The sequence below is a fragment of the Schistocerca nitens genome, chromosome 2 (assembly GCF_023898315.1).
Source record: "Schistocerca nitens isolate TAMUIC-IGC-003100 chromosome 2, iqSchNite1.1, whole genome shotgun sequence".
Classification (NCBI taxonomy): Eukaryota; Metazoa; Arthropoda; class Insecta; order Orthoptera; family Acrididae; genus Schistocerca; species Schistocerca nitens.
This window is the reverse complement of record NC_064615.1, coordinates 320,052,185-320,066,934: the sequence shown is the minus strand read 5'-3', so window position 1 is coordinate 320,066,934 and position 14,750 is coordinate 320,052,185. Positions and strand designations below refer to the sequence as shown.

At 36.3% G+C, this 14,750-nt stretch overlaps 1 protein-coding gene across 1 annotated transcript in view; it reads right to left on the bottom strand.

Moving 5' to 3' along the window:
- Positions 1-2,029: 2,029 nt before the first annotated feature.
- The window catches only part of LOC126234387 (uncharacterized), a 62,864-nt gene continuing 50,143 nt past the window's right edge, over positions 2,030-14,750 (bottom strand). Inside the window, exon 5 of the mRNA XM_049943073.1 lies at positions 2,030-2,627. The gene's annotated coding sequence lies outside the window, so the exon portion shown is untranslated. The remainder of the gene's footprint in view (positions 2,628-14,750) is intronic.

The window sequence follows — 14,750 nt, the reverse complement described above, 5'->3', positions numbered from 1 at the left end:
GTCTAATTATAATTAAAATCGCCTCTTTTTATCTCAGTCTGTCATACATAAGACAACATTATTTCTTTTTTCATAGTATTCTTCTTGAAATACTACCAAAAATAAGTTCATTGTGCAAAATAAACACCAGCAATCCTCACCAAAATGAATAAGGTAAGTTGTTGTGGAAAGTGTTTCACTACAATTGTTATGGGTTCATGACTGTGTCTGAGAAGGGCATTATACGACTCATCTCATGCCAGGTTGATGAGTGTGGAGAGGAAGGAGTTGGACCTGTTTTATTGATGGTAATTATTTGCTTTTAGTGGCCAATACTGGCACATCCTAGTAGACCAGTAGCCCACAACTGCCAATAAATGACACTGGCATTAACATTTGTATTGAAACTAACAAACGCCACTGAAGTGAATACTTCTCACTTCTTATACTATTTTTTTAACATTCTTACAATGAAACAATCATACACATTTCTGAATTAAAAGTGCGCATAAACTAAATTAAAATAACTTGTGGGGTAAAAGAAACCATTGTGGACTTTCTCTCATTTGTACTACCATAGGATATCTTATTACCAAGAACAATCTGACAATATGCATTTTAAGGCCACTCACAAATGCTAACAATTACCTACACTGGAGGGATAGAATAGGTATTTTACACATAACTGCCACAACCCTAACAGGGCAAAGCATTTTCTCCAAAAGTAAGGGTGACACAATATTCACTGTCAGATGATGTTTCGAGTGCCAAACACGTTTCATCCTCACTGCCCACTGACGCAAATGTAAATATTCACTGTCAGATGATGTTTCGAGTGCCAAACACGTTTCATCCTCACTGCCCACTGATGCAAATGTATGAGGCTGGGTCAAAATTTTTAAAATCTAGAAGGAAGGTTAGCTTCCAGTAAAAAAAAAACTTATGTTTGCAGTGTCCAGTCAATGGCATGGAAAGCCTAACAGCTTAAAAATTCCCTAGAAATTTGCTACTGCACCACATTTAAACATCACACCATTCTGACAGAATACACAGCCACACATTTAAATATGGAGTAATGAAAAGATAATTGAAATGGCGCTATCACAAAGTACCTAAATAAACTACAGCTATGCTTGCATTATGTAATAATCACAATCTCTAGTCACAAAAGTAAGAGAGAAAAAAAGAGGTATAAACTTACATTATGAAATATAAAGAGAAATATCACAAAATATACGAGAAACTGCCTCCAAATAAAACGTGGAAGCAAAATCCATGTTCTTCCTCCAAAAGAGAGGACAGATGTATAGTGTTCCAGACAAACAAATTAATGCAAATTAATGTCATGTCTTTCAATTGTAATTTTTACATGATATTTTAAGCAGAACTGCAAAAAAACTGTCAGCTTACAATATGTGAAATCACAACAGATCTTCAAGCAGTCTAATAATTACCTGTGCTTGGACATGTAAAACATATACATTGCAAGACTAAAGAAATACTATTTTACATGTGAAACTTAGTATTTAAAATTATGACACAAGTGGTTTAGACCACTCAAAACATTGGAACAATAGTTTATATAAATACAATATCTGTAATTTGGCTCAATTGGTGTTAACGTTGACATTTTGGCACTTTGTTGCTTCTGTTTTAATTTTATAAGACTTAACGTGCTAATCACTTATCCAAGCTTGAAAAAAAAAGCCACATGCAGTGCATCAAAATTCTCAGCTGAGATAAGAAAGACACATTACCAACTACAGTAAATTAATATTCATACTACTGCCTCATCCGACACTAAGGTCTTCACTTCTGAGCAAAATTATTACATGAAAAATGTCACATGTGCTACATGTTTACTAGCTGACAACAATCAAATATTTAGTTTTCAAACAATAACCAACGGCTGAAGAAGAAAATGTGCAAATGACCAGAATACATATTCTCTGTTTTGACAAATACAACAGGCAGAAAGACTCAGCACTATGTTATTGTAGTTACAGCAACAAATGGGAAACCCTCTTTAACAATTTACAAATGTGCCCACTTCACTTTTGACGTCTTCAAGCAATGGAAATACATAAAGTATGCATTTATTTTACTAACAATTGCAGTGCGTAAAATTTTGCATATAGACAGAAATATCTGCAGCGTCAAGCTAGCCATAATGTTGTGATTCATAATATTTAACATGGAATGTCATGACATTTACCACAAATTACGGTACTCAGGCACCAGATATCATGAACAGGAATTTAAGAATCATGAACTGATTTGTGAAATGAATCAACAATGTCTATTTCGTTCTTTCTTTCAAAAAATAATACCATCGGTACACTAGTATTCAAAACAAGTTCATACAGCATTCGTAACTAATATAAGATGTCAAGCCGTTGCAAGTCTAGAGTAAGCAGTTTTCTGTATATATACAAATGTGTGCTGGTTGTGTGCAGTGTAAAGTGAGTGTGTGTGTGTGTGTGTGTGTGTGTGTGTGTGTGTGTGTTCACTTCTTCTATCATGCCAAACAAAAAATCAACAAAAATAGCTTCTTCAACAATAAGTAAATTGATACATTACTCTTTGTTTAGATACTCCAAGCCATTACAACTTTCTTGAAGGGTACAAATACTGCTTTGTCAGGATCACTGGAAATAGGACGTCAAAAATTAATAATGTAAAAGCATAATAAATATCCTAAATACATTAGAAGTAATTTTTAAAAATGACTGTTTTATTTAAATCTATATACACTGATGGGAAAAAAATTGCAACAGCAAGGAGGAGTTTTGCAAGAGAAACAAAAGATGGTAGGCATGTTTCTACATCTGAAAGATGATATCGATTCAAATTTTTTGCCACTAGAACAAGAGTGGCGCTAATAGCACCACTATGAGGATGTAGATCAGGTTTGTTTTAAATACACACTGTAATGGTCATGAGCATTAGTTACCTTTGAGATTGGGCATGGTGAGCTGACATTAGTCAAGAATGCCTTTAAGGCAATGAAGACACCATTATCAACAACTCACTGAATTTGAATGAGGTCATGAACAGAGCTACGAGAAGCTGGATGTTCCTTCTGCAATACTGCAGAAAGACATGGTCAGAATGTAGCCACTGTACATGATTACTGGCAGCACCGGTCACAAGAATGTATAGTCACAAGAAGATCGGGCTCAGAATGGCCACGTAGCGCTACCAAGAGGGAATACGAAGACAGTTACTTGTTCTCGAAAGAACAGTTACTGTTGATGACCGTGCAGCTTTTCCCTGGAATAAATGATGACTAACTGAAAACCTCAGCTGCCGACAGGTGTTGTTGATATACCTCGATGTGGACAGCTGAAAATGTGTGCCCCGACTGGGACTCGAACCCGGGATCTCCTGCTTACATGGCAGACGCTCTGTCCATCTGAGCCACCGAGGACACAGAGGGGACAGAGGTAGTTGTTGGTGATCCACCATTTTTTTAATAAACGCTTTATTACAAAAGTCTGATGTTCACCTGATCAAGCCATGGTGTCCACTGAAAATGGCATATATGTGGCTATTCAAGGACACACAGCAAGCAGCCGCAGAGTAGAGCAGTGGCGGGGGCAGAAGGGGGGGGGGCGGAGGCACTCATTTGGTCTGGTAATGGTACACACAAAAATAGTCCAGAAGTTGCAGCCTCACATTTCAGTAATTTTTTTTCTCACTACAGCTGAAAAAATCAGGGGACCATAATGAACGATCTCTCACAGAAGCCATACAGCTACTTAATCACGTGCAAATCACACCAAATGTAGCATTTCATTTCAAAATCAGAACTCCTAATGAAATTGGATATGATGTTGTATCAAGTGGGATCAATCACATATTGTGCTATTTATGCAACCAGTCAATGGAAACTGGTGTATTTCCAGATAGACTAAAACATGTGATATTGAAGCCAATCCACAAAACTGAAGTGTGAAGTGAGGAATGTAATATCCAACTATCAGCCCATCTCTCTGCTGCCAGTGTTCTGAAAGGTATTTGAGAGGGTAGAGCATGATAGGGTTTATAACCACACTATACAAAATGTCTGAGAGACACCTAAATGGTTTGGCTCTCATAAGGGATTCTCCGCAGAGAAAGGGCTATATTTAGCAGATGAAATCATAAGAGAACTAAATTTCAGAAGGTATCCAATGGGTACCTTTCGTGATCTTTCTAATGCATTCACCTGTGCAGATTATATCACACTGCTCAAAAAGCTTCCACACATTATGGCATCAAAACAAACCTTTGACCCGGTTAGAATCTTACTTACACAACAGAAAACAAAGAGGGCCTAATGGAGGCACGTATAAAAATAAATTCAGACTGGGGAAATATAAAATTCAGAGCCCCCAGGGTTCGGTACTTGGGCCACTGATTTGTACTAATGGGCACCAATTACAATTAATGACAGATCAAAAAAGTCGTGTTTACTGATGATACAAGTATCCGAAAGGGCCCAACTCCACAATGAAAAATATAGCCCTCATGATCACTAACCAAGTACACAAATGGTTCAATTTGACCTCAGCGACAGGAAGGTAATTGGCGGCATCACTCCAAATGCTAATGATGGGTGCCAAAATATCAGGAAGCAAGCACTGGCCGAGATGTCACCAGAACATGTGCTTCACTTAAGCACAAAATGTCGTAATACTTTTTTCCATGTACAAGCAGAGCTCACAATTTGTTTTGTTTTATTGAAATTCAGTTCCTGACTTGGAATTTAATTAAACATATAATACACAGCAGCTCAAAATGTGCTCTTTTAGGTTATCACTTTCTTCTGAATACCCCTTCAATTCATCCCACTGCATTATCTTATGAAATGGCAAGGAATAATTAAGTCATTGAATATTCAATTAACTCAGTGGTAACTAGTTATTTTACGACTTATGTTAGCACATTGTAATTTTAACCTTAATATTTATCTATTGACACAATAACTATTTACGTAATTGTGGCACATAAATAAAGAAAACTGTAAATAAATATGCTGGTAATGAGAGTAACAACACACAACACGCAATTGAGAAGTCGGAAATCATATTTTACTTACAAATTCACTTTATATTATTTTTGCAATTACAAAAAAAATTCCCTTGCATTTGTTCACCTTCTGTGGCATCACTCACTATCAGTCTTTCTTGGAGTAGAGAAAGAGTGACTGACTGTGCTTCACTTGCTTCTGGTTTTGCAAGAGGAATCCAATGTTACACTTTCTTCTTTTTGGTGGAAAACATTCTTCTTTGTGGAATAATGTTTTCTTTGGGGACACATTTTTTACTTGGAAGGTTGGCGCGTGCTCGCTCACTTTCATTGTGCACTGCAGCCAATGTTGCCATTAATACACTGTGTGCTTCTTGATGATATTAAGCTCCTCTGTTGTAGTTATGCCGTTAATGAACTGAAGTAACTGAGCAGCAATTATGTGATAACAATAAGGAGCTGTTGGATGTTCCCAATGCACTTACTTGGGCTAATATTGCATGACGCTCATTTGTAGTGCGGATGTCCTTACTGTGTACAATCAGATCATCTTTGTCAGGAGAGTCTGCAACAGGTTGCTCATGTAGTTGAAGTTTACATACACAGTGAATATGTTTGCACAGGTTTCAGTTGATGTTGGAGTCCAAACGTGTGCAGGAATACCTGTGTATGCATGTATTGCATTTATTACATATCAGTTTATATTGACACTGAACATCACTTTCTTGTACAAAATATACTCTACTCTTATTTGATGTGAATGCTACCTTCCATCCATGTTCTTCCTTTTAAAATCATCATTTCCTTCTTCGCGGCTGAACAATGAATTTCCTTTATCTTGCTTGTCAGTTGTCATTTTGTAAGTGCAATGAGCCTGTCATAAAGATTTTCCTTAATGAATGACAGAGTGATTATTGCTTTACCCAGATGTTTCTCATGCTTTACAAGGAGATATATGTATTTGACAGTGTGGTGCATCCTCTCTATATGCATGTTTGTATTTATTCCTGCATGCAGTTTGTGGCAGCAAGCCCAACATTCTACATTATTAACATAGTTCTCCTGGAAGTAAATTGCAAACTCCGACATTTCTTTGTCACTCTTTATCCTGTTGAGGGCAGCAGAAAGCATCTCATTAAATGCAGCAGTATCTCTCCCTTCCAACAAAGTTCTGATAGTCTTGTAAACATCTGTTTTTCCTTGGCCTGTGACACTATTGTTCATGTTCTTTCTCCATGCTCTGTCCATGTACCATGTGCAGTACAGCCTCATTTTTGGAATGTCCATTGTAGATTTCTAGGCATTATAGAAGGACTCTGCTATGTCTGCCATAAAGACTTCAGGGGAAATCTTCCCAGTCTCCAATTTTATATAGTGAAAAAATATGGACAACACTTGAGTGTCGCTCCTGTTAGAAACGAGAAAGGCGCATGGGAATTCTTGTCTCAAGTCATCTAATACTAGTAATGTATGAGCTCAAAACCCTAGTTGATAAGCCTATGCATTCATTTGATACATACACAATCATATCTACACTTCAAAACTTCACTTTGAGCAGTGTTCATTACGCAACATCTCAACTTTGTAACTGTGGGTGCAGTTCTCTTATGGTGTATTGTGGTTTGTAAAACAGGAACAAGGACTATCACTTGAGTTTACTTCTTGTACTCATGCCTCAACACTGGTTCCATCATTCTGGTGTCTGATGGAGGCAGAGCACAGATTATAACACTGTTTAATGTTGTACAGATCTTGCTTTGTTAACATGTGTATTCTTTCTAATTTTGAATCAGTCACTGAATCTTGAATTTTGTCCAGAATAACTTGAAATGAAATTTTATTTGCTATACCTGTTCCTATACTGTCCTCCTCTTTCTCTGATAAATTTAAATGATTAAGATCATTTTCATGTAAAACGTGGGTCTACATAAATTTCACTGTGCACATACCATCTTCAGCTTTTTGCACTTTCATCCTAGCGGCACACACTCCTAAGACTTTATTGCTGCCTTGCAGCTTTAAATGCCTGGTGCCTTTACCTTTCATGGTAAAACAGCCTGAATGATGGCATAAATAGTAGTGTCTTATGGAACTGCCAGCAGCTAGTTTACATTCACTGTTCTTGACATAAAATGAAGTGTCAACATCTCTGTTTCATGCTTCCACTTCTGAAAGTCATCAAAGCATACAGAACTTGGTTCTTCACACTTAAGCTGTATTTCGTGCACCACTGCTAAATGTTTGGACATATACTTTTCTGTGAGTACTTTGTGATTACAAATACAGCACATCAGCAATCTGTTTGCACCAACATCCTTTCCATGATCACTTCGCTGATGATGTCTCAGGTTCTTCTCAAAACTAAAATTTTTTTTGCAGAGATGACACTGAAATGCATAAGTGTTTGGCTTCTTAGAACAGGTGCCACAAGGTTCAGCTTTCATGGATGCACCTTAGAGAAATGTTGTCTGAAATTTCTGTTGTAGGCATACACCTTTCTGCACTCTGCTCACTTAAACTTCTTTGTTTCACTTGTGGTGCAAGATGTAAGTCACTTAAGAACAAAGCTATGAATATGACCCTACCACAATACAGTACCACAAAGTGTGCGAAGTCAGTCCTCCAGCCACCAAGCTTGGCTGCATAACATTTCAACCACCAAAAGTAGCATTCAGAGTGAAGCCTACAATTACCTTCCTGTCACTAAAGTCAAGTATGGTTCACAGTGAAAAGCTCGACTTAAAATGTTTCAAAAAATAATATACATTTTCAGGCAACAAATAAAAATCTTCAAATTCCTTAACTGGATACTAATAAACAGAAGATTTATGAACCCACACATACAAAATTCCTACACATCCAGATACTCAGCCAGCTAAGATGGAAAGACCAAATTGATCATCTGGTCAAGAAAATTAACTACGCATGCTTCACACTATGAGCCATTTCTCACTTTGTTGACAGAGAAATTATGCTGCTGTCACATTTTGCAGATTTCCATTCTACACTCTCCTATAGAATAATCTTCTGGGAGATATACAGGAGTTGAAAAAAATCTTCAAACTTATTTAAAAGAGCAGTGAGATTAATATATGGGGGTCTCTAACAGGAGATCCTGTAGAGATTTGTTCAAGTCTCTCAGGATATTTACTACTGCACATCCATATATACATTCACTGGTGTTGTCTGTGGCAAGCAATGGGGAATTATTTCACAAAAATTGTACATTCACAACCACAACACACGGCAGGTGAAGAATTTCCACCAAGGCTCTGCAACTCTCATGAAAGTACCCAAAGGAGTTGCCGAGTCAGATATAACAAAACACAATATGCTTCCCATCAATATAAAAAGTACAGGTATTCAAAAGGAAATTAAAAAACATTCTTTACAGAACAAACTTCTTGTAAACTGAATGATTTCTTAGAGTAATGAGGCACCCTGTAGTGAAGCGGTAGAAAAACCCATTTAGCTAAAAACATAGTCTTAAAACAAATAATGTGATACTTATGTCATGAAGAAAAAATTTTGTATTTTAAGTCAAATTATGATGAAATGTAGATCTGTTTATGCCACTAGGATAAAAATATGTATCCTCAGAAGATTTCATTTCTTTTAGCTTTGTTTATTTATTTTCGAGTTCCACAGATTCTTGAAGCGAATGTATCACTAGGATGTAGAAGATGTGAAATTAATACAGTAATAACCATATTTAAATGGTCATGCGGCTTACAATCTAAATTATATGTGACCAGATAGAAGAGGTTCAAGTGTTCATATAACAACACAGATTACAGTAGTAATGATGGTTACACAAACAAATTATAAGGCTTACATTCTAATTCACATGAAAAGCAGTCTGTCAGCGATTGATGTACCAGTGGTACACAGTCATTTCTGACAGGAATGCTTAAAATTAAACACAATTCACTAAGTACTACACACTGTCAAAAAATTACTGTAAAGAATAGAAAGCACTACGCAAAAGATTAATATTTAGTTGATTTTTTAATTAAGTCATATCCCCAATGACTGATTTAACATGAACTGGAATTTTATTGTATACTTTTATGCTTGATTAGTGTGCTCCATTCTGCACTATGCTGACACTTTTTATATCTTTGTGAAGATCATGTTTACTTCTTGTATCATGTTCATGATATTCACTGTTTGTTCTGCAAACAGTGTAATTATTGTTCACAAAGCACATTAGTTAAAAAAATTATTGACATAGCACGGCGAGGCTCCCAAATTGTCTGAATAAATTTCTGCAAGAGCAAATAGGATGCACTCAACTCATAATTCTGATGACTCTTTTCTGTGCAATAAAGATTTTATTTGCTTGTTATGATGATGATGATTGGTTTTGGGGGTGGGTCATCAAAACCTGTACAAAGTCCCAATTTTTACACAGTCCCATTTTTCCATAGTCCAATGTTGTCACTCTCATGAATGATGAAGATGATGATGATGATGAAATGGTGAGGATAACACAAACACCCAGTCTCCGGGCACAGAAAATTCCCAACCTGGCAGGGAATCGAACCCGGGACCCCGTGATTCAGAGGCAGCAATGCTGGCCACTAGACCATGAGCTGCAGACGTTATTTGCGTGTGACTGGTTTCCCCAGGACATGATGTCATGATTGAAAGGAAATATCCAAAGTATGCAGCTTTGATTGTTTGCAAGTCACAAACAGATGAAATTGAGTTAATGGCAAATGCTGCTGAATTCAGTCTTTTACACAGGTCGATGACCAGTTAAGAGAGTTGTTAGTGTATAATTCAAGGAATCTGGAAGACTCAGATCTCAATATTTCTTTGTCCCTATATTTTATTTCAACATTTTCCAGTTTTTTGTTTACTGTTTTAAACTGAATAAAATGAGTCTTGTTAACATTGTGGGGCATACTATTTGATGTAAACAAATCTAGAGCTGCTTTGACTAAGGTGGTCACAGAGTTCTCTAGACTGCAGTTTGGTACTTTCTCTATTATAACGATTGTGTCATCTGGAAATAGGGTGAAGTGTGCTTTTTGTGTCATACACCATGGAAGATCATTGATGAAGATTAGGAAAAGTAAGGAATAAAATCAAGTAATGAACAGGAATGTGAAAAATAAAACCCTAGGTGTTAAAAGGCCTGCTGTTAGTTAAACATAATTTCTGGTTTTAAGAGTCATACATGAAACTCAAATAGGAATTTGTAAATGAAGATTGCCTCTTTTTGTTTACTTGTGGCACATGTGTTAATGGTGAACATGCAGAGTTGACAGTTTCAGTGAACTCCAAACAAAACATTATTAAGCTGCTGAATAGTGACACTGAAGCTCTTAAAAGCAAAACAGCTAGCTTAGAAGAAGAAAATACAGTATTATTGAGCAGAAAAAATTCTTGCTCGAAATACAACCAGACTGAGGAAACGTGACTACAAAAACTATTTGTGCATAGAATATCACAAACTTCACAAACATGATGCAGCAAGTTGGGATCTCTGGCATGGCAAAGACAAAAATAATAGGACTGATTATGGAAAGGAAAGACTGCTACTTGCCATAAAGATGACATACTGAGTTGAGACAGGCACAATGAAAAGACTGTTATACATTAAGCTTCTGGCCAAGGCCTTAAGCAAAAAAGAAAAACATACACAGGCCAAGCAGCCAGATGTAGCAGTCATGCGTGTTTGAGCTGTGCTTGTTTGTGGGAATGCATGTGTGTTTTTCTTTTTTGATAAGGGCTTTGGCTGAAAGCTTAATGAATCAACGTGCTGTCCTCATGGTGAGTAGCAATCTATCCTTTCCATAATTGTTGATACTTCAACCTGTATTTTCCATCATAAAAATAATACGAAACATCTAGATCAAAAGGATAAATATAAATGAACCAGTTTACAGTATAGAAAATCTGTATATAATCCTAAACAAAGAATCAAATGTGATTTTCTGATAATCATTAAATGAATACTGTAAAAGTCGATAAATACTTATCAGCTAATTTAAATGTTTGAAATTTTCTGGTAAATTAAAGTTTTTTGCTAAACTGGGACTCAATCCTGGAACTTTCATCTTTCACCTGGACAAGTGCTCTACCAACTGAGCTATCTAGGCATCACTCAAGACCTGCCCTCATAGCTTTACTACCACCAGTACTTCTCTCCCACATTCCAAACTTCACACAAGCACTCCTTCATACCTTGTGGGCCTAGCACTCCTGGCTGAAAGGGTATTGTACAGAAATGGCTTAGCCACAGCGTAGGAGATTGTTTCCAGAAAGAATTATGACTCTGCAGATGAGAGTGTGATGATTTGAAACTTCCTCACAGATTAAACCTGTGTTCTGGTCATGGATTCAAATACGGAAACCTTGCCTTTTGTGGTCAAATGCTCTATTGACTGAACTACCAGGGAACAACTAACTACCCACCCTCAAAGCTTTACTTCCAACAGGAAATTAAAATTGATGCATACTTGGCTGCAAACTGAAAATTACATCTGGAAACAATCCACTAGACTGTGGCTAAGCCATTTCTCTGCAATACCATTTCTTCCCAGAGTTCTAGTTCTGATATGTATGCAGGATAACTCCTGTGCAGTTTGGGATGTAGTGCTGCGACCCAGTCTTTGATCAGAAAATTATTAGCCTTTATCAAAAGTATGAAAAAGTAGCATGGAAGTGCCATGAAGCATTGCTTTAATAGCCACACACTGGTGTGGCAACATGTGGATTACAATGACAGTTTTCATCTGCAAGGAAGTTTCAGAACAGTGCACCCTATACTGCAGATTGAAAATTCAAGCTGGACTCATCAGGTAGATTAGATTTTGGACTTATCAGCTAGATTAGCATTTCCAATATGCTACCAAACAAATCTAAATAGAAGCTGAAAATTCTAAAGCAAACTATAAAGATATTTTTGTTCATGTGGGGACAAAACACTTTGAAGTTACAGTAAAGAGGAGGCTATCAGTGACACAAAAACAACATTTTTCGTATGTACTTACAGCATGAAAATTAGTACAAGTTGTCATCCTTTACAGAAGGTCAACTGGCCTCAAAGAAGAGGCTAGGAACGATATTTGTAGATCACAATAAAGTTATAACTACACATCACTTGGCACAAGATGCTTAACAAATTAGGTTCTCTAATGTTAACCAAGATGTTTGTCTTTTTAAAATTATAAGCAATAAATATACTAATTAAGTCAGGGGTTGAAAGAGAAATAGTGATAAGCTGCAAAAAAAAGGTAAAAAGTGTAAAAATAATTGTAAGAATGGATATACTTAAAAATGTGGCAAGTAAAAGCAAGAGCACATTTTTGAGGCATTTGATAATAAATGTTTTGAGAGACCTTTGCTTGAATGAACACTGGCTTAGAAAAGAATGTACCAAAATTGTGTATTTTCTAGAAACTATTACATCAATCACCCATGGAAGTATATTATTATGCAATATATAGAAATAAGTACCTTACAAATCCCTATTCAAATCCTGGAGTCTCTTACAATACTTAAAAAGACTCAAAAACAATAATCATTATAATAAACCAATCCAGTGTGCTAGCAACGACAAGATAATTTTGCTTAAATTTAGAAATTTTGGATAATGTGGTCGTATTTCTTGAACTGATCAAAATAAATGAACCACCTATTAGGGAGACACATATCTAAAAACACTTCAGTACAGTAAATATGAACTGGTTCTGCTGCAGATTAAAAGATGTAAGGTAGCCAGTGAACTGTTACCATATTTATGCGCATCTCATGTGCCATCGAATGTAACGGACATCCCAATTTTAAAAATTAAAATCATAAAACAACAGAGTATGTTGGTGCATCACTGATAGGCTAAATTTATTTTACACAACAATAGGTGTACACACGAACTATCAAAACAACAACAATTTTTAAGTAACAAAGTCATTATTAAGAAAGAATGCCTAACTTGATTACCTACATGGCATGCAAACAAACATACAGTAAATTAAAAGCATTACTCATCATTATTCAACAATGTCATCATTCCTGATATCCTTGGAGAAGACTGCATCAGGAACAGATTCATTTCCTCTTTCCCCACCGTCCTTGTTGTTGATCCAAAGCAAATAATCTTTGCTGTCATCCAGAGTATTTAAAATACAGTGTTCCTTTGACAATTTTACAATCATTAGTGCTGTGATGCTTTTCCAGGCAGAAACCAAGTAGGCAATGCTTATTTTTTACTGTTGGAGTCTGGTTCACAAAACCATTTTTTGTACTGTTCCTGAACACAGTGAAAGGTTTATTTATACTAACATCCAGGGGTTATAACATAGAAGTCTTTCCTCAAGGAATAATAACATGATTACTGGCTAGACTGTGGAACTTACTTTTTACATGATGTGTGATGGCCACAAAATGCATAAAGATAAAGCATTGATGGTAGTTTCAAAAGCCCACTAGGATGAAGTTCCCACAAGTTTCAGAGCCAACCAAGCATTAAAGTTTCAGTTCAACAATCTCTTCTCTTGGTTTTGAATGATGATGTCATTAAGGAACAGCTTTTGATTTTTAAGTGTCTTGGGGGCTTCTTTTCTGCTTGAACTTTAAGAAAGGGGGAAGTTTGCACCCATCTACTATGACTGCCAGCATCAGAGTTATGCAGTGTTTTTCACACCCTGATGATCTGATTTTAACTTCTTTTGTCCACTTTTCATCAATCATATAATTACACGGCATATCAAACCAAACTTGCATCTTATTAGCGTTGCCTAATTGGCCCATCAAAAAATTCTTCCGCTTCCAAACTTTGATGACATACTGCTGAAACTCTTGAAGTTTTTCTCAAAATCCTGTGGAAGCTTTTGGTATTCTGTTGTATGGTGTCGTAGAGAACAACCTGTCCACAATTAGCCCTAATCTCTTACCTCTGTATAGTAAGAACTGCAGCCACCTCCTTTGCTTTGTTCTTTATGGTGTCACTAAATGCAGGTTGCTTACGCTTCCTCCATCCATGGGTGAATTCCAAAACTTTTACTTCAACATCAGGCTGTCTTCCTTTGTGAGGGAAGCTGAATTCTTTCTAGTAGTGGTAATCGTAAATAATGCCATTTACTGTTTCTGTCATAAGAGAATGTTACTCTCAGCTACATTGAACTCTCATCCCACCCTCCTGTTACCATATTTTTCAGCATAAAGAATTACTTTAGGCTTAAAAGTAGCATCACACACAGTTCTTCTATGCTTGCTTTCCATTTCATCACTAACTAATGCAAACACACTTCACAGTTATAGATCAACAAGAATAACATAATAAAGTTGAAAATTGCAACAAGATTACAATAACGTTGTCAGTGAACAATGGATTCAAGATTGTACTCCAATGCAATGTGCCATCGAATCTTACATGCATTCCAGTTTTGAATACTGCATATGATAAAAAAGTGCACACTAGATTCGCATACATATGGTATATTGAAGGTTGTGAAAACGTTGACTGATTCCTGGAAATTTCTGTGCCTACAGCAGGAACTGGGTTATTGGATCATTATTTCTGCCTGTGAACTATTTTTTAAATTATACACAAAAGTCAGAAGTTTATAAAGCGGATTTCATAAAAATCCTAGCAATACTTCTGTGAAAAAGTCTATCGAGATCTTAAACAATTTACCTATTGAAGGTTGATTATGTGTAATGGACATCAATTATATTACTTATAAGTAAGAAGTATTCTAGTTTGAAAAGTTTAACACAGTTTATGGTTCATGGTGCATGGTTTC